This window comes from Manis pentadactyla, chromosome 13 (genome assembly GCF_030020395.1).
Source record: "Manis pentadactyla isolate mManPen7 chromosome 13, mManPen7.hap1, whole genome shotgun sequence".
Taxonomy (NCBI): Eukaryota; Metazoa; Chordata; class Mammalia; order Pholidota; family Manidae; genus Manis; species Manis pentadactyla.
Window position 1 is genome coordinate 19992520 of NC_080031.1, and position 21180 is coordinate 20013699.

At 45.5% G+C, this 21180-nt stretch overlaps 1 long non-coding RNA gene across 1 annotated transcript; it reads left to right on the plus strand.

Annotated features, from left to right (window-relative positions):
• The first annotated feature begins 10685 nt into the window (after positions 1-10685).
• Positions 10686-14916, plus strand: LOC118909254 (uncharacterized). The gene is made up of 3 exons (XR_008993254.1): positions 10686-10757; positions 11598-11657; positions 14794-14916. It is a non-coding gene; the product is annotated as an uncharacterized LOC118909254 (long non-coding RNA).
• Positions 14917-21180: the final 6264 nt, after the last annotated feature.

Consider the following 21180-nt stretch of genomic DNA (forward strand, 5'->3'; position numbering starts at 1 on the left):
GAATCTGTCAGAATTTCTGGGCAGCAAGGAGGAGTATGGACATATGAATGAAAGGGGTGCTCAATGCTGAGGATCAAGCTTTTCCTCAGGCTTTGGAAAGAATTCACAATGGCAAGGGTAGAAAGCCTGGACACTGCTCAGCAGCAGGCCCTTTGGTGAGATCTCAAAGGTGGCAGTTCTGAGCCTTCTGCCCTTCTCCAGGTCAGTGTTGCTGCTCACCAGATGCCACACCCTAGAGATGAACTGCACCCAGGCCTGAAACTGGGAAAACTGCCCTTCATCTGATGGCTACTTGCTGGGCACATGTACTTAGGGTTTCTAGGGGAGCTGGTGATGTGTCCTCATATAGCCTAGTGATGGGTAAAGGGTTCAAGGATTTAGGGAGAGTTCTTGCAGGGCCCTGTGGGTTAGAGCACTCATCTGATAGTTCTAATTCTCTAGCTCTGTCCTCTGCAAATGGATGGTCATTTTGGGCTTTCTGGTCTCTAATTCCTCATTCAGCAAAGCAACATCCTAAATCCTCAATAATGTAGGTTTTACTGTCTCATATATACATATCTATGTTTCAGCACCGAGGCCAGTGCCACTCATGAGAGGCATATGTTTTCGCATCTGGACATAAGCAATATCCGGACTCTGAAAATTTGGGCTTGGCAGGAAGGCGTCACATTGTAGAAGCCAGGCTGTCATCCACACAGAGCCCTGTTTCCAGGCCTCGTAGCTGTGTTTCATTGAAAAAGGCAGGAGCTTCTTTAAAGTGACAGCCAGATAAGACATACGAGTAGAAACAAGATATTCAGGGGAGGACTGGAGAAGTTTAAGAGGTCCCATATTCCAAATGAGGGGCTGAACTAGATCAGGGATGGCAAATCAACTTTATTGTGCATGCCAGTTTCAGTAAATTAGTTGTGGATGAGTGAAGTGCTGTGTAAAGTGTTCTGAAACTACATCTGTGGCAAGCAGGACAGAGCACCAATGAGGTTTGCCTTGATGGGTAGTAGGGTAGTGATGGCCATTCATGCTAAGTGATATCTAAGATCCTTTTAACTTCTGGGATTATATGTCCCTAAAAATCAGTGATTCTATGTGTTCTCCTTCCGTTCTTTCTTTAAAAAAAAATTTAGTTAGTTCACCCTTCAACTAACTTCTGCTAGTGTCTGTTAGGTGTGTGTTGTTGGGCTGTACATTTTATTTCCAGCAATGAGCTTACAGCCTAAAGGGAAAAGGGACAAATAAATAGACACAAAGACAGCATTCTATGGAATTGATGACATGTTCTTGGTAGTAGAAATATGATGAGTTCCTGGCACAATGGGTCTCCCAAATCAAATTACAATCCTCTCTGCATGTCAGTGGCCCAACTGGTAGAACTTGAAAGTGAGCTGTCCATGACATAGCTCTGAGGTTCCAACTCTGAGTCACCAGTTTGCTGGTACACCGACCTTGTTTTTCTTTTTTCTCATTCTTAAAAATAATAATTTTTTTGAAGTATATACAATAGATATTGTATTGAATAGAAGTATTTACAAAGGATATGCAGTATTCAATTGGTTTCAAGTATACAACATAGTGATTCAACATTATGTACATTATTAGATGCTCACCCCAACTAGTGTAGTTACTATCTGTCCATAAAGAAGGATGTTACAGAACTACTATTTTCTCTATGCTGTACTTTCATCCCCGTAATTTATACTATGATTTCAGTTTTGTGCCTCTTTATCCCCTTCACCTATTTCAACCCCAACCCCTCCCCATAGTGACCAGCAGTCACTTCTCAGTGTCTATGAGCCTACTGTGTGTTGTTCATTTTGTTTTGTTTTTAGATTAAATACACCTTGCTGAATGACATTAGCCTGCTGATGAAGCTAGGGCAATCATAGGACCTCCTCTAGACTTAGCCTAGCTAAGTGGTCACCCAAACACCATCTAGCAGAACTCCATGGTTGCCAGACAGGAAAGCCCAGCACACTCACAATTGGAAACCATCCTTAAAGCTCCTAGTATTGTTTGGGGTATGTTGCTGAAATGTCCTTGTTTTAGGTTTGGGATTAAGGGGTAGGCTGGGAGTGTGTTTGCAATGAGACAACTTGGGAAGACAACTAGAGCTACTAGGACAGGCCTTTCCCACTGTCCTTGCTTCTTATTTCCCTATCATCTTCATGAATTTCAGCAGATTCATTTGTGATAAACCAGGCTTAAGAAACCTTAAGCAATGGGAAAGTAGACATTTTAATTTTTCAATTTGGCTCACACTGAGGCCAGAGAGGAAAGAAAGCTGCCCGGGCCACATCACATGGCTGCCAGTTCTCCTGCATGCTTTGACCCCCCAGTGGGCCTGGAAGCCTGGACATTTCCAGTGGGCAGAGGCCCTGCTGAGGCTGAGGTCTATAAAACCCAATCCATTCATCTCAGTGGTGAATGGTGACTCTCTTTGCTTCTCTTGAAGATCCCACAATTAAACAGGCAGAGAAATGTATTTCATAAAATATGTATATTGTTTGCTTTGCACAAAAGCATTTTAATCTCTCTTAGCTCAGAGCCAAGATGAGCAGGGGAGGAATAATCTTTCGCTGCACATTAGAATCAAGCCCTGGCCAAGAGTACCTTCTGGGGAAAAGCTTCATCATCATCATGTCATCATCGTAATCACCATCGCCGCCACCTCTATGCTCATCACCATCATCTCCACTATTTATTTGGTCAGTATATAATTACACATGAGTTCCACAGGAGTTCAGACTATGTCTTGTTCAGTAAATCAGTTCTTTGACTGAGCGCAATGCTTCTTACATGCTAGATGCCAGATGATTATCAGATGTTATAATTGTCTATTAAAAATGAAAGAAGTTTCACATAAATTATGTTGTTTGTTCCTGAGTATAACCCCATGATATGGGCAAGGTGGGTCCCATTACCCCCAAATTATATATAAGAAAGCTGAGCACAGATGGGTGACTTGTCTTGTTCTGCCCCTGTCTTGGGGTCTGACCTCACAGAGGTCATTGTCCTACTGTGGTCAGGTGTTCCTTCTTTGGTAGAATCTGATCACTAGTTTCCCTGCCCCTGCCTCCCTTCTGGCCCTGGCAGGAGCCTTTGCTTGGGGCCGAAGGTAGCCCTTAACCTATTTGGCTCCTGTGCTGTCAGACTTACCTCACTCCCCTTGATAATGGCACTCTGGCAGCACCAGAGCCTGAGGAGCAAATTCTTCATTATTGGATGGAGCTGACATGCAAGTGCAATTGGACTAAATTGATTGTACTTTCCAAATCATCACCCAGTTTCTAATTCTATCTATGAGATGGACTAATTTGAACAAGAATTAGCTTCTAAATTGAGAATCCAAGCCCTTGAACAGGAAAGGAAAGAGGGGCTCTGTGCAGTCCAGGCAGGGAAGAGATTTATGGGTCTGTTACAGGCCAAGGGGTTCGTCCAGAAAGGGTCTCTGGGCAAGAGGGAAATGGTGCACCATTGGGAGGGGCACCTGTCACTCTCCTCTGTGCTGCTCTGCTGTCTTCCACCATTACATCTGCAGCGGGCAGTAGTTTCTCAAAACCAGCTGAGTAGAGTAGTGGGCTTACATTCTGGCTCCAGCGGCCCCTTGGATAGAACCAAGGAAATGGGCAGAGGTAGATTTAAAAACCCTCCACCGCAGAGCTAGAAGGAACCGGAGGTAATTCCCCCAGACCCCTGCAGGACATGCTATTCTGTACAACAGCCTCAGAGGTGCCTGTCTTAGATCTATTTAACCCGATGCCAGAGGCCCCGTTGCCTTCGAAGACATCCCTTCCCTTGATGGTCTGCCTTTTAAATCAGTAAGTTCTTTCTATGAAAACTGAAATCTGCCTCCCTTTAACTCTTTGGGTCACGTGCTCTAGTGCCTCTCAAAATTAAAAGTACTTAGGAATCTACTGATTCTGATTAGAATCTGATTAAAATGTAGATTCTGATTCAGAAGGCCTTATATCCTGAATTGCTAAAAAGTTCTAAGGTGATGCTGATACCATGAGTCCAACAAGCGCTCTTTGAGTAGCCAAGCTCATGGGCACAAGACAGGGTAAGAGTTTGGAGGCAGCAGGAATGTCCATCTTTTCTTTTCATTTCCTATGTTCCATTATGTTCATAGTCAACAGGTTTTATAAAATCATAGGATGCAAAGTCTAGAAGAGACCTTCTCCTCCGAAAGAGATCTTGTGTAATTTTTTTCATTTTACAAATGAGGACACTGTAGCCCAAGAGGTCCAGAGATTTCCCTAAAATTATAAGGCTGGCAGAGCTGAGAACAGCTAGAATTAAGGTTTGCCAAGCCAGGATATTTTTCTCTTCAATGGTGCTGCCTTCAGATACTGAAAGTAAGGGGAGCAGATAAGAGAAGGTAATAAAATGTGGTTCCCAAGCTGTTGTGGGAGGCGGACTCACAGGGGGGCAGCTCCTTCCAGCGATGCTCTATAGGATTAAGACTAGAAGGGCTCAGGAGCGCCTGCTGGGGAAAGAGGATGGAGCAGGAGAGATGCGTGAGAGAAATAAGGCATCAGACAGGTGGGGAAAACATTCACGGAGAGTGGGACAGGCAGAATGCAAAATATTTGGGACTCCTGTTAAATAGGAAGAGATATTGGGAGGTAGAGAGAAGAAAGAAGGGACTAAATCAGAGAAATGGTGTCAGAGAAAACGAGCGCCCATCTCTCCCGTTCCTTTTCCCTGTAGTCCTCTGCCCTTTGTGCAGTATTTCCTGCTTGTAGACACATTTCCCCAGCTGTACACAATAAGCATCTCGAGGGTGAGGACCAGGACTGGTCGACCAGTACATTCCAAGCACCTAACCTAGGGCCTAGTGTACAGTAGGTACTTAACACACATGTTTGAATGCACAAACGCCTTACTAAATAATCAGAAGTGGGAAGGCAAAACTTAGGACTACACTGCCTGATAAGGAAAGTCTGATTGCTGTAGTTATAAAAAAAATGTCTTGATAGGAAAATGTGCTAATGAGACCTAGGATACCAAGAAGATTTGATGGATTTTGGATGTGCATGATGAGGGACACTGAGGAATTAAGAGGTATCTCCTAGGTTTGTGGATAAAAGAAGGGGAATAGCGGAAAGAGAATCAGATTTTTTAGGACAAACCAAGAATTCTGTTTTGGCCTTTAAGTTTGAGATGGATATTGAGTTCTGAATAGAGAGTATAAATATGAATTCTGAATAGACAGTTGGAAATGACTGGTCTCCCCAGATTAAGGAAAACTGCTGGAAGCTGCAGGGCTGGCCTGTGTCCCTCTCCACCCCTGAGGCTGAGAGAATCTTACTCTAGCTGCATGGAATAGAGTCAGAGAGCCTTCCTGCTGGAGCCTGGGCACAAGACAGGGTGAGAATTTGAGGCAGCAGGAATGTCCATCTTTTCATTTCCTTTGGACTGAGAGTTTATCGCCAGGACTCACAGCAATCCTGCTTGGCCACTGTTCAGGGAAACTCAGGAGCTTGAAGGCACCATGAAATAAATATGGGGCAGCAAAGGAAAATTGAAGCACAATGAAAAGGACCCTTCAGCACTTGGGAGAGAACAATCATAACACACAGGGTAGGTGCCTCTGCTAGAGGCCCCAGAGGGAAACAACAAGAGCAACTACAGAACCCAAACACCTAGGGAGATGACATCACAGCATTGTGGGAACTTTCTAGGCCTGGAAGTCATGTTTCCCAACTGAAAACTTCAGTAGCTGGATTAAAAAAAATGGCAACTCCTGAGAAGCAAATTAGTGTCTTAGAAGATCAAGTGGAAGAAATATCTCAAATACAGGGCAAAAAATAGTTCGGAATTATGAGGAAGAAAAAAGGAGGGAAGTGGAGGACAGATTCTGGAGACTTCACGTGTAAGTAGCAGGAGCTGCAGAAGGAAAAGAAAGAGAAAAAGGAGCAACATGGACATTTTTTCTTCGTTTGTCAAAAATCTTGAATCTGAACATTGAAAAAGCGCATTGAACTCTAGTTACATCTTCACTACCTCTCCCTCAGTTCTAGAGAGATGAGTACGCAGTCAACACTGACTCTGACAGGAGCTTTGGGAGAGGTGGGGGGGGGAGGATGTGGCTATAGACCACGTTGCTTCTGTGAGTGGCAGGACTCATCTGATGTTCATGGATCCAAGAACACAGAAGGAGCCCAGTCCCAGATGAATGTGAAAGGAGTTGGCTAGGCACCAATGTCTGGCTTCAAGCCTAGGCTCAGTGGTATAAGGGAAATGGGCATATTCCAGGCACCTGGGGCTCCCCTCCACTAGACCGCATGCTCACTTGCAGGTGCCCAGTGTCCCTGAGTGACCTAGGAACAGAGCACAGGGCTGTGAGGAGGCGTGATGAAACCTGGAGCCATGATTCCATGGCCCCAGCATCATGAGTGTGTGGGGCAGACGTACCCCAGCACCAATCTGCATCTTCCCTGAGTTTGAGGGACCAGGCACAGCTCTTCCTAACAAGCACATGGGGACCACACCAATTCACCAAACAGAACAGGCTTTTACCAAAAGTGCTGGAGCTCTGGTCACCCCAGAGTGACATACCTGCTGACCAGCCAGGATCCATCCATTCCTGGAGGCCAAAATGATGAAGGGTATTGAGGAGCAGGGGCATCAGGTTGGGGTCATGTCCACCTTGAAAGGTTCTGGATCTTTTCACATGGCTGGGGCATTTAGAAATTTCAAAACCCTCTCCAGCAGGAAAGCTTGGGTCAGCCAAAGGCACCCCTCTGTGTTCCCTAGTGCGCTGAGAGCATGGCAGCAGGAGGGGTGAGCAGGCGAGCAAGCACAGGCAACACCAGATAAGTCAGCCTCTGATGTGGGTTTGGAAGAACTGTCAGAATGCAGAGGTCATCTGATTAGCACTCTTCACTATTCTGGACTCGTGCTTAGGAATAATAGTCATTTTAGCTAATGTACATACCATCTCATACCATTTACAAACCACTGTCCAACATACTATCTCCTTATTATGACTATGTTATATCCTTGCATTGCTTCCATGAGAGACGTAGGGACAGAGATTACTATGTACCCATTTTACAGATAGGATAAGAGAACTGAGGCTTTTTTGTAGATGAAGAAAATAAGGAACTGTGAGGCTCAGTTGGTTCCAATTCTTCACCGCTCCCTGAATGTACACCCCTGTCATAGTCTTGCTACAGGCAGTATGGTTTCCTATTCTTTGACTCGAGGCCTGTCTATGTAACTTACCTGGGACACTGGACTGGGGTGGAAGTGACATCAAGCCATGCTGAAGCCAGGTCTTAAGAGGCTCTGTAGACCTTTGCCGTTTTCCACCTGTGCCATAGCTGTGAGAAGAGTTATTGCCCCTTGGCCTGGCCCCAGAACCTGTGGACAGACCCCAGCATTTGCAGGCCTACAGCCTGGAGCTGAGTTGCCCTGTTGGGCTGCAGATCTGTGCTGACAAATGGCCATTGTTTTAAGCCACTAAGGTTTTGTTCGTTTGTTTCTATTATTTCTATAGCAATCGCCAGCTGAAGCTCTGAGACACAGTGTCACCAAGTACTTCAACTTTTGTCTGCAAAAGGATCACTGAGATTCCTGTGGAAACACAGGCTCACTGGACCCCAGGAGATTCAGATTTACTAATATGGGGAAGGGGCCCAGGAACCTTCATCCTGACTTGATGCCTTGAAGCTCTGTGACAGGGGTTTGCCTACACACTGAACGGGAAAAGCTGCACTGCTTGCCTCAGTGGCCCATGGCTGGTGGGAAGGAGTGTTGGAATACATTTTTCAAGATCAGGGCTGTTGTCCTCAGGGTGAAAATATTTCTCCCTATGGTCCACCCAAGACAGTATGTGTGTGTGTGTGTGTATGTGTGTGCTGGTGGCATGTATGGGGTGCAGCTCATTATTATTGTGACCTGGGGCCCTAGTCTGTGTGCTGTGAACTGTGGAGTTCTAATTTAGCAAATTGTTCCAGGAACATGGCTAATGCCGTGCTCTGAACTGCTTGCAGCTGCAGCTTCTTGAAGAGAGCTGCCCCACCCAACACAGGCAGACACACACATACATACATACACACACACACACACACACACACACACGGCACTTTTCTTTCTGCAAAAATCAAATTGGCCTCCTTGTTGCAGGCTCAAAGCAGCTGTTTATTTGTTGTTTTAGTGTTTTCAACTATTGTGATGAGGTTTGTTTCCTTCTCCTTTAACTGAATTACATGTCATTTAGCTCTTCCTAATTCAGTGAGCTGTGTATAAGACTCTTTTAATTCTAGATGTCTTTGATTAGCATGTATGATTATGTCTAAACTAGTTACTTCTTAGTAATTCTGTGGGGAAATTTGTTTAGCATTGTCTGCTTAGCATTATGGTGATAAAGAACCTTGATCTTCAGGTAGATTGGGCGTGGTAGTAGGCTTGATAGCATTCAAGGGCCACTATCAAGGGAGATGATGGAAGCAAGGTTTCTTAGATCTGAGGTTTTCTTGACAGCAAAATATCAGGATTATGAGTTAAGACACTGGGCAGCTCAGCGCAGGCCACAGAGCAGGTTTTAGCAGCAGGGAAGCCAGCCAGCTAGATCCCAGAGGCCATGGAATAGGGAGGTAAGCTAAAAGGTTGGCAGGTGAGGGAGCTTGACACAGAGGTGCCTGGAGAAGGTCAGGTTGGCAGGAGGCTGATGCAGAAAGCTCTGGCAGATGCAGCAGGGGACCGACTGCATGAACTAAAGTTTCCCAGTTCCTGGAAGGGGGTAAGCAGTGGCTGTGCCAACCCTAGAGGCCTAGAACAGACGGACTCGCCTAGGAGGGGGAGGATGAGCAGTAGCTGAGCATAGTATCTGGGGCCCACAGGCAGGCACTGACACACTCCTGCCTAAGCTGGATCATGGGGTGCGAGCATCTGCAGCTTCAGGGACCTCACACACTCTCAGCTCACCTTCCCTTTCCCAGATGTTTGTCAGGCTGCAGTCCTGCTGCATGAGATGGGGCAGGTGCTCCCCAGGATGCTGGGTGGGGGTCGAGGGGCAGGGGACTCCCTCCTTCCTGCCCTCTTCTGCACTTGCACATCGGCAGGGCCAGTAGGAGGCCTGGCTTAGAGGCCTGGAGGGCTTATAAACTGATGATGACTCTGTTCTGGAGGTGCAATTTGCTGCTCCCGAGCCCCCACCCCCATGTAAATTGCTGCTCTTCACAGCAGCATTAACGGATGATTTTAATAATAATGCAAGAAGGTTATACATTTTTCCTCAGTCAAGCCTCTTATGAGAAAATAAACCAAAAACAGAACTCTGGATACAGGAATGCTATTTTTAGAAGCAGCAAACCAGTGTTCTCTCCTTACAGTGGGAAAGGAAGGACCTGCACTCAGAGAGGCCCTCCCAGGGGTCCCACACTTCCCTGTGTGAGTACCTTTCAGGGGAGTGTTTTCCTCTTAGTTAGCAGGCAGGGAAACGGCAAGTCAGAGAAGCTGAAACAGCTGCTGGAGGGTGCACAGCTGTAGCGGGAGGGCAGCGTGCCCCCTGTGTTTCTGGTCCCAGCCGAGAGGGGAGACGTTACCTCCATCCTGACCCTTTCATTCCACCAGGAGAAGCCCCCGCCTTCTGGGAAGATGTCCGCTCGTGGGGCTGCCTGGGAAACCAACTGGAGCCAGGCTCTGCTCTCCTGTCCAGTTCCACTGAAGAGACGCGCAGGGATAAAAGCCAGGAAGATTCTTACATGATATCCCGTCCAGTGGTTTACATACTTGATTTTCCCAAACAATAATAAACTCCAGTGTTTACAACAGGTAAAAGAATTGCTGTTCCTGCTTCAGGGGGGTTAAGCCCTGGGGTTGGGGGTGAGGCAGGCTGGGGTGGGGGCAGTGGTTGGATCACCTCTTCCTGGCTTCCCAAGTACATCAGGGAGCTCCCGGGAGCCTCAGAAAAACCATGGATTGTCCCATACACCCATTTTGTGGGTATGGAGACTAAGGTTCCAGGATATTTGCCTGAGATCACACAGCATCCGAGAGCTTGGAGTAGGGCCCAGGTCTCCTGGTTCATTCTCTGTCCCTTAGTGGCTCAAAATCATATGCCTGGCCAAGATGGGCTCTGAGGAAACATCTGCTCTCTGCAGAGACCCGAGGCACTGGGTAGGTGAGTCTACAGCCCTTCCTGCCCCACCCCACTGCCCCAGGTTGCCCAGGACGCAGAACTAGCTGCGGCACAGTAACCTGCAATGTGCTTCTGGAGCTTGGCTTGGGGGGCTTCCTCACAGCCCAGCGGGGAGCACGGATGCCTCCACCAAGAAGCCGGACCTCTGCTGTTGATTTCTCATGATTGTGTTCATTTCAGTAAATGGAGTCCTTGAATGGGCTGCCATGTGTGATTTAGTTCTTATCCCCATTTTTCAGATTTTGGTTCGAAAATACGGTTGCTGTAGATAGAAGACCTCAAAATTGAGGAGGCTCCTGGCAAAAATGGGGCCTCTGACCCCACTGTGGGATGCCTTTCCCGAATCAGGGGTGGCCCTCTGCCAAAGTCCCCCGTTTCCTGACAGTTCTCTTCCCCTGCCCTTCTCAGTGTGCCAAGCCCCAGCCCCACACTGCCCTGCTCGCCCCCGGCTGCTCTGGGCCCTCAGCACGTGACCTTGGGGGGAGGCGCGTCTAGGTCTGTCCTGTATCGAGTGCCCGTTATGAGCAGGCGCTGGAGACACACACAGCGAGGAGGTGCGGTCCGCTTGGTCATGCTCCTGGGGGAGGGGACATGTAAGCAGTATGGTGTGGTGAGTTCTGGGGGCGTTCTGGGCACCTCAAACTGCATCTTGAAGAAGGCCCTCAGGAGAGGGAGTGAGAGAAGGTATCCTACAGGGAGGACCGCAGAGCCCAGAGCACAAGGGACATATCAGCCCCACTTAACCTTTCTCAGCATCAGGGAGTGTATCTGAGCCCCCTGATCCTATTTTCTTGAAAACTAACATTGCAGTGAAGGAAAACCACTGTTGGAGAGTCCCCGGGGCTCCTGCACAGAGGCCGCTGCCCCGCTGAGAGAGGCATAGCCGAGCCACAAAGTAGCTCATCGCTAGCTGCCCAGCGATGGAGGACACCCCCGGGGAAGGTTATCACGTCATCATTAGCTCCTGCAGCAGGGGGCGCCCTCCCTCCCGGACCCAGGCCTCCTGCGGGACTGGCTCTAAGGACAGGAACTGGGTGCTCATTAGGATGAAGCCACCCCTCAAGCAGCCACATGGCGTCTGCACGCACCGCTGGATCTGTAGAGAAGCGCCCTCCTCCATTTTTTAAAAACTGGGGTCTTATCTTGCCTTTTCATGGCACTTTTCAATGGATAAAGAATGTTCACATCTGTCTACTGCTCTCTTGTCTGCTGTGAGCATTATCATTCCCCTTCACTGCTGAGAAGGGGGACATTCAAGAGAAGATCCAACTTCCACTGTTAACAGGTGGGGAGCCAGGATTTGAATTGTTTTTTTGACAGTATCTCTTTCTAGTTTATCTCTGCTCCTGGGTTGGGAAGAGGAAAGGAAGAAAATAATATTTATTGATTGCCTCTCCTATGGAGACATTATCTATATGAACCCATTTTACTAATAATTCCTACTTTATAGGTGAAGACTGGGGCCCAGAGGGGTTAAACAATGTGCCCTAAGTTGCTCAGCTGCTGAGTGGTGAGCTGGAATTTAGTTTCAGGCTTCATTTCATTGTATCTTTCTTCTTTCCATGATATTCCTGACACTTCTGGCTCTGGGATAAGCTGGGTCCCTTCCCAGTCTCTCCTCTGTGGGTTCAGGCACAGTGTAACTCCCTTAAGTCTGCATGAAGGAGCTTTGCGGGGGACTCAGCTATTTCCTTCATTTTAGCCAGAATCACAGTTGGGGTCCCCAATAAGGCAGAGCCTTATTTGTTTGGGTTTGTGGATGTTTCAGAATTAGAACTAATTTCTGCAACAACAAGAACCTGGACAATGGCCCCTTCTAGGTATCACCAGAAGTCACCGCACAGCTGACCGCAGTCCATGCAGCAGTAAGGGGACTTACCCTGAGACTGGCAGCCTGCCTGCAGGGTCCGCAGCACTGGGCATTTTCAGCCTACTGCACCCTTCAGTGATACGCCGTCCCTGTGCCTGCCCTTCCCAGACCCTCCTGAACCCTGTGGCTTTACTGTGTCTCCCATGCTGGTTCCATTTGACTGGTCATTGAGGGAAAGAGGCTGGCCGGACCATTGTCATCAGCCTTGATCCCAAAGACCAGGGGGCAGTGTGGGGGCCCTCTGACTCCTGGCTTCAGCATCGGGACAGGGGTCCTAGGAGTATGCTCCAGTGTCCTGTAGGTGTCTTAGGCTTGACCCTAAAGGTCATTGACAGGAATGCTGAAGATAAATTACATGTCATATAATTAGAGTTAAGGGCCAATGAGTGAGATCTTCCAAATTTTGCTAATCAGTAAGCAAATGTAGGCACAATAGCTGTAGATTTGGCTGGTAGAAACTCAGAGAACTAAAGGAATTTCAGGACTATCTAATACAACCTATTCACGGATGCAGATAGGGCAGCCAGAGAGGAGACGTGGTATCCCTGATCACACCGCTGGGAAGCGGCAGAGCTGAGATCAGGGTTCATGCTTACAGGTGCTTTTTTTTTTAATTATGCCATGATGTTGCTATTTTGTATATTCTATTTCTTATCTTTATTTTGACCCAAGGTACCAAATTATTTCAGATCAAAATGTTCATTTGGGCTCTAGATTAGCTGCATGATTGCTGTATGGATCCTCTGCTGGCAGCTCTTTGCTGGCAGGGGCCAGGCCCTGCCCTGTGACCTCTACTTCTGGGGGAGACCTACCGGAAAGGGTGAGTGCTCACTGGATCCTGCACAGCCCACTGCCTGCCAACATGCCCCACCCACACCAAATACAGAGCTAATAAAATAGCTAAGAATGAGAACAGATGAGTTGAATTATGATAGGGAGGTGTGTTTTACCATATGTTAGAACATATCAAAAATCATTACTAACCAAGGCAGTATAGTAGCCAAGGAGGAGAGGGATTTATATACTGCAGGGTAACCCAGATAAGAGTCCTGATAGAGTGTAGGAGGTCTGGCATCTCAGCAGGGGGTAAGCAATCAGCCACTATGGGGAAAAATGACTTGTTCTTTGGGAAAAATAAGCTTTTTAGAACTTCACTTTATACCATATGTCAAAAGGGATATATGTTAATGGGAAATTGAAATTAGAAGAAAATGTAAGTCTGTGCATACTTTGAAATAAAAAGCATATTTTAGACATAAAAGTAATAAAAGAAATAACAAGAATTTTATTATTTTTGAAAATTCTGTACATCAGAAGTGTTCTATAGAGAAAAGGAAAATGTAATGGAAAAAGTCACAGCTATCAAAAACAGAGAATAAATTATCTGAAGAGCGAAGGCCTATATTGGGAAGAAAAGTATTAAAACCCCATAAAAAATAAAGATCATAAGTGGGCAGGTTGAAATACCAAGGTCTAAGAAACATATTAAAAAGGTTAATTCTTCCTAGAATCAAATAAGTGCAAATTAGTGAAAATGAGTTCCTATTTTCACCTACTAAATCAACAAAGATTTGAAAGATATGCTTTTGATGTGTTTCAAGAACTGAGGACATATTAGCAGCTTTCTCATATGCTGGTCACTGATGGCAGGACCTTAATCTACAGCAGTGTGAGCACATGTATGAGAGGCCTTTATATATGTTCAAACCATTTGATTAAATATTTATCCTTTCTGTTTGAGATTCATGCACAAGGATGTTCATTCTAGTGTTACTTATTAGAATCACAACCCAAATATTAATTCCCTCTTTAAATCACTTATTCCTTAAATATCAAGCCTGCTATGTTCTAAACACCATATTCAATATTGGGGATATGTTGGTGACTAGAATGTACACAGTTCCTGCAATTTGTGGAACACTCTGTTTACTGGAGAGAAAAGAAACAAATGAGTAAAACAATTAAGAATTGTTTATCATTAAAAGAAAAAATTGTAACTGTGAGGTGATGGATGCTGACTAAACTTCTTGTGGCAATTATTTTGCAACATATATATATGTATATAAAATCACTAGGTTGTATACCTAAAACTAGTACAATGCTATATGTCAATTATAGCTCAATAAAACTGGAAAATAAGAAAATAGAGGATTGTTCTACTATGGTGTACAACCATGGTATAATTATGGTATGTCCTTACACTAAAATATGATGTGACCTTTAAATGTGATGTCTATAAAGAATGACATCCATCCATCCAACAAGTATTTGTGGAATACTTAATATGTGCCTGGGACTATGGTAGGTATAGAGGATACAATTGTTAAGAGAGACACATTCCCCGGCCTCATGGCCCTTACATAACCAGGAAATTCTATTACTGCTGATAAGGACTTTGGTATAGGACTAAGGTAGCCCATAGGAGAGGCTGTTACTGAAAATATGAGTAGTCAGAGAAATCTTCCTAGAAGAAATGTCATCTAAGCTGGGACACCAAGAATGAGTAAGAGTTAGCCAGCTCGAGGGGTCAGAGGAGAATCCTGCTACAAACAGGTATCAGGAAGTGCTTAGGAAAAAGGTAGGATACACAATACATGTAACATGACACCAATGGTACAGAAATCTGTAAAAACATACCAGGAAGAAATATAGTACTAAAATGTTAGCAGAGGCTCATGGAATTATATGTGATCTTTATTTCCTGCGTGATTCCTTTCTGTGGAAGTCAGGCAACTGATTTGTTCAAGCACAGTTTTCTCTTCCCGGGTGTCCCCAGGTAAATACTGGAGAGTCGTCTGGCTGGGCCACTGGGCAGGGCAGTTGCTACATAGCACAAAGCAGAGGCGTAGTCACCTGGGCTCCAAGCCTTCAAGAGAAGAGGCATATCTTCTTAAGAAAGTGTCCAAGACATTAACCCAGACATATATGGTCAATTAATATTTGATAAAGGAGCCATGGACATACAATGGCGAAATGACAGTCTCTTCAACAGGTGGTGCTGGCAAAACTGGACAGCTACATGTAGGAGAATGAAACTGGACCATTGTCTAACCCCATATACAAAAGTAAACTCAAAATGGATCAAAGACCTGAATGTAAGCCATGAAACCATTAAACTCTTGGAAGAAAACATAGGCAAAAACCTCTTAGACATAAACATGAGTGACCTCTTCTTGAACATATCTCCCCGGGCAAGGAAAACAACAGCAAAAATGAGTAAGTGGGACTATATTAAGCTGAAAAGCTTCTGTACAGCAAAAGACACCATCAATAGAACAAGAAGGATCCCTACAGTATGGGAGAATATATTTGAAAATGACACATCCGATAAAGGCTTGACGTCCAGAATATATAAGGAGCTCACACGCCTCAACAAACAAAAAACAAATAACCCAATTAAAAAATGGGCAGAGGAACTGAACACACAGTTCTCCAAAAAAGAAATACAGATGGCCAACAGACACATGAAAAGATGTTCCACATCGCTAATTATCAGAGAAATGCAAATTAAAACTACAATGAGGTATCACCTCACACCAGTAAGGATGGCTGCCATCCAAAAGACAGAGAACAACAAATGTTGGCGAGGCTGTGGAGAAAGGGGAACCCTCCTACACTGCTGGTGGGAATGTAAGTTAGTTCAACCATTGTGGAAAGCAGTATGGAGGTACATCAAAATGCTCAAAACAGACTTACCATTTGACCCAGGAATTGCACTCCTAGGAATTTACCCTAAGAACGCAGCAATCAAGTTTGAGAAAGACAGATGCACCCCTATGTTTATTGCAGCACTATTTACAATAGCCAAGAATTGGAAGCAACCTAAATGTCCATCAATAGATGAATGGATAAAGAAGATGTGGTACATATACACAATGGAATACTACTCAGCCATAAGAAAAGGGCAAATCCAATCATTTGCAGCAACATGGATGGAGCTGGAGGGTATTATGGTCAGTGAAACAAGCCAAGCGGAGAAAGACAAATACCAAATGATTTCACTTATCTGTGGAATATAAGAACAAAGGAAAAACTGAAGGAACAAAACAGCAGCAGAATCACAGAACTCAAGAATGGACTAACAGGTACCAAAGGGAAAGGGACTGGGGAAGATGGGTGGGTAGGGAGGGATAAGGGGGGGAGAAGTAGGGGGGTATTAAGATTAACATGCAAGGGGGGGTAGGAGAAAAGGGAGGGCTGTACAGCACAGAGAAGGCAAGTAGTGATTCTACAACATTTTGCTATGCTGATGGACAATGACTGTAAAGGGGTTTATAGGGGAGACCTGGTATAGGGGAGAGCCAAGTAAGCATAATATTCGTCATGTAAGTGTAGATTAGTGATACCAAAAACAAAGAAAAAAAAAAAAAAGGGCAGTTCCTGTGTGGTAACCTCCAACGAGTTCTACACAAGGGTATAAAGGGCATATAAAAGTGTAGGCAAAGGGTCTGTTTGTGTTTATACAGAGGATCAAAGCCTAATTGGGCTACCCCAAAAATGAACTAAGATACGATATGAAAAAGAACTTCCAACATCAGCACTCTCTGGAAGACTCATGCCAGAAGATGATCATCAAAAAACTCCAACAAAGATCCACGCACTGCTACAGCTGTAGATGCACTCATCCCACCCGTTCCTGGACTTGCCATGGGAATGAGGAAGGAGATATCTAAGCTGGCCTGTGCATACAGTAAAACAACAAATTAGACTGGATCTATACTGTTGGAACTCAACCAAGAATTTGGAGAAGTGCAAATTGTAGCGCTCCAAAGTCTTACAACTACAGACTATTTACTGTTAAAAGAACATATGGCATGTGAACAGTCCCCAGGAATGGGTTGTTTTAATTTGTCTGATTTCTCTCAGACTGTTCAAGTTCAGTTGGACAATATCCACCATGTCATAGATAAGTTTTCACAAATGCCTAAGGTGCCTAACTGGTTTTCTTGGTTTCACTGGAGATGGCTGGTAATTACAGGTATGCTTTGGTTATGTAACTATACTCCTATTATGTTAATGTGTGTGCGCAATTTAAGTAGTAGCTTAAAACCTATTCATGCTGAAGTTACTCTACAAGAAGATATGTCAAAGAAATAATCAATCTTCCCATGTTTTCTTCCGCCTGCTACTTCTACAGCTTTTCTTCTTCCTTCCTAATTACAACCCTTAAATAGAATTCGTGCCTCGTATCAAATTTATCGAGTATCATAATTCTTCCAAGTGGTAAAGATACCTCAAGACAAATGCTGGGCATAGAAGCCACAGGGCATAAATATGCAAAGATGTAAAAAGCTAACCTTTTCAAACAATAAGGCTTCTCTCTCACTTACCAACTTCACATTTCCCTGTATGGCCCCGGAAGATGACTGGTTAGCCAGAGACGGGTAAGATTCCTCAAGGGAGGAACAACCTAAGACAGGCACAGTCGCAGGGGGGCCATCAGGTGAGAAATTGGGGATCAACAGAGGTGAGGCTTAGAACCTCACCCCCCCTGTTCTGAGAGAAATCTTCTGCATACGTGGACGTTTTATTGCCCTGGTCTAGCTTGGATTAACACATAGTCTACAGGCACACACCTGATCATCTACATTTGCTCTCTTACAACACTAAACTATGTTTTCTACCTTTATCTTGTATCTACCTACCACTTCAGCATTTTATTAAAAATAATAATAATAAAGAGAGAAATGTAGTATCCACACATAAATCAAGTATAAAAACCAAATGAGTATTCATATTTGAACTGACTGTTTAGAGTTCATAATGCATGAGCAAAACCGAAAGTTTCTGTGATGACTGCCCTTGTACTGTTCACTATGTAACTTATTCATTATGTAAGAATTTGTTCTCCATGTAAGAACTTGTTTGTTATGCCTCAGAAGATTGGAGACTGACGAAAATTAGGCTTGGGGTGGATTAATGATTGTGCATTGAGCATTGACTCCCCTATACAGAATTTTATTGTCGTTAACAATCATTTGATCAATAAATATGAGAGATGCCCTCACAAAAAAAAAAAAAAAAAAAGGACAGACTTCCAATGGTAAAATAAAAAAGTAACCGGGATGTAATGTATAGCATAAGGAATATAGTCAAGATAATGTAACAGCTTGATAGGGTGATAGCTGGAACCTCAAATTATGTATATAAATGTTCTACCACTGTGTTGTACACTTGAAACTAATGTAATGTAATACTGTGCGTCAACTACCCTTCAATAAAAAAATAATTATTTAAAAAAAAAAAAAAAAAAAGAAAGTGTCCAGAGCACCGTGGGAAGAAGAAGAGAACATCGCCACCTGCCAAGAGCAAGTGGAAAATTGTATTTTCAAGATGAACTGTTTAGGAGACCTTGGTGTTTTCATTTTGTTTTTCATAGAAAAGCCTCTCTCTGAATAAAGAGCAGCAGCCACCCCCTGGGTGAGTGCTGCTGGACTGTGTGTGTATGTTGGGGGGAGCAGGGGTGCTTTGTAAGCCTCTGAAGGGCAAGGAGGCTTCCCTGGGCAGCAGGCTCACCCTGGAGATGAGTGCTGTCCTGCCATCCCTCGCTGTGGAGCTTGCCCGAGACGGTCCTGCTCTGCAGCTTGGGATTTTCTGCTTCGGAACAGGGAAATCACTCCTCTTCTCAAGCTGCCCCCTTGGAGCTGACATTTCACGACTGCCCACTTCCAACTATAAACTCTGAGCTCTGTGGCCCTGCCTCCAGATGTCCTGAATTTGGCTCTCCTTGACCTTGTCCTCTGCTTGGAGTGCGCTTCCTTTCTCCAGTCGCTAAACAAAGCCTGGGTGTTTTGTAAGATCCTTGTAAAAATCCGGCCTCTCTGCATAATTTTCCCAATCCCCCCAATTCAAACAGGCACTTTTCTCTAACTTGTCTGACATTTACTGTCAGAAACACTCATTTGACATTTATCACATTGTGCCCTTTGCCAGTTATTTGTTACTGTGTTTGCAACTCCCCTCCCCGATGTGTGATCCACTGTCTTTACTGGAAAGGCAGTTCTTCTCCCATCAGGTTCTCCCATCTGTTGAGCTCTTCCTGAACACCCCTGGGGCCAGCTCAGAAGTCACTACAATCCTAAGCTTCCACTCTGGCTTTTTGTGAATCATAATTTATTTTTATCCACCAGAATGTATTTCCTGTAAGGCTAGAAACTATATCTGACTCATCCTAGCATTTCCCGAAGTGCCTAGCTCAGAGCTGGGGCTGCTGGGCAGTGTGATTAAATGCTGGGTGAATGGGTAGAAATGAGCCAAGGGCTGTTCTGTGTATTAGTGGTTCTATGTGGGGTGTGTTGTGCCTTTTATTGCATACTGCTTAGAAAGTACTATGCGCATAATAGGTGCCTAATGAATCTGAAGTGCTGTATTAGTTGCAGTAAATATATCAATACCTTTATTATTAATATATCAGTAAATACAGATAGAAGTCCATCAGAAAGAGGTAGATGGATGCCTGAGACATTTCCCTCTCAGCCTTGGGTAGCATTTCCTCCTGGAGCTGTTCCTATTTAGAGGATAAGACCCTGCAGCTGGTAAATAAGGCAGCCAGGTTTAAACCCAACACCTGTCTGCATCTGTGACTAGTATCTCTCTGCTGTCGAAGGCAAGGTGCCTTTACCAAGATCTCCACAGGAAGCACAGCTCCATCCAGGCCCTTTGCACCCTGCCAGGACCTCAGGCAGCAGGAAAGGGTCCTGGGTCTGCTTCCAGTCTGCCCACTGGTCCCTGTGACACATGAACTGCGAGCAGTGGAGGCAGGATCAGAACAGCTACCAAATACCTGACAAATTCTAGGGGTGGGAGCCAGTTACTGATTAGTAATCCCTATTTACTACCCTGACTTGCCCGTTCATACAGGAGTCTCAGCTCTGGACCTGAAATCACCCCCCAGATTTACGCAGACTCTTCTGGAAGCTGGAGGCTCTGCCCTCCTTTCTCCTGCAAAGCATCTTAGCGAGAGTCGCTGTCTGTGCCCTGCAGCAGCCTCATAAGCATCTCAGCAAACAGAAAAGCCAAAACAAAACCAGACCGCAGAATCTACAGCTCAGCAGAGCTGTGCTCTCTGACTGGCTCTATTCATCCTGACAGTTTCTGTCCCTTGTTTTTCCCCCTGAGTGAAGCTGTTCTTTTGGTCCCATCAGCTCTCAGAGGGAAGCCTGGCACAGCGATCATTGCTTTTTAAAGTTGCTGAGGCATCATAGCCACTGAGAGCCCCATGTGAGGGAGCAGATTCTGCCTCGAGAAAGTCTCCCAGGATTTCCTCTCCACTGTTGGTGCTGGGCCATGAGCACAGGTGAGGCGGCACAGGTGCTCCTGTGTGGTCCTAGTCCCCAGGCCATCACACAGGCCCCAGCCCATCCTGGCATCAGGACAGCCTTCATGCAGTGGGTTTGGGTCATCCTGTCTGGCAGGAAGCTCTGCTGGGCGATGGAGTGGTGGTGAAAGAGCCCAGGGCCACACAGAGAAGGATCCGGCGCTGGAGGGATGAGGACAGAGGGCAGGCGACAGTCCCGGGTGATGGGAGAAAGCAGCAGAGGCAGATAAGATGCTCGGATTCCGTGAGGGGCAAGCCGATGGGAATTGGTGGGATGGGAAGTAGGTTTCTCAGCCCATACAGTTCCTCTTTCTGTCAAATCCACCATTGTAGAGAGAGAAATGGATGACATAATGTCCACTTTGTGTGAGGTAAGATTCTGGGGTATCCAAATGGAACACACATCCCATTCCTGTCTGGGTGTGCCGGGCCGATTCCTGAGCCCAGCTTACTGTATGAGCCCTGACCCTTCCTCTACCCTAACAGGGATCTGGCTGGGAAAGGCATCCGGGGGTGGACAGGCTCTGAGGCAGTGCTGAGCCCTTTGACTGAGGCTCCCCTTTATTCTTTGGTCCATTCCCCACCTCCACCCCCATTCAGGATTCCAGGCCATCCCGTCTCCTTGCCTTGTCGCTGCTCCTTCTCACCTGCTGCCCACATCCTTTCTGTCAGGGCCCCTCTGGCCATACCTCTGGGCAGGTAATAATCCTTGCCTGGGCTCCCTGCAGACTGCAGGCAGATTAATCATCCCAAGGCTCTGCTTTGATGATACACACATAAAAAGAAGCATTTAGGCAGTCATTCATGTTAAATCTTAACCATCTTAACAGATTCTTTTAGTGCCGC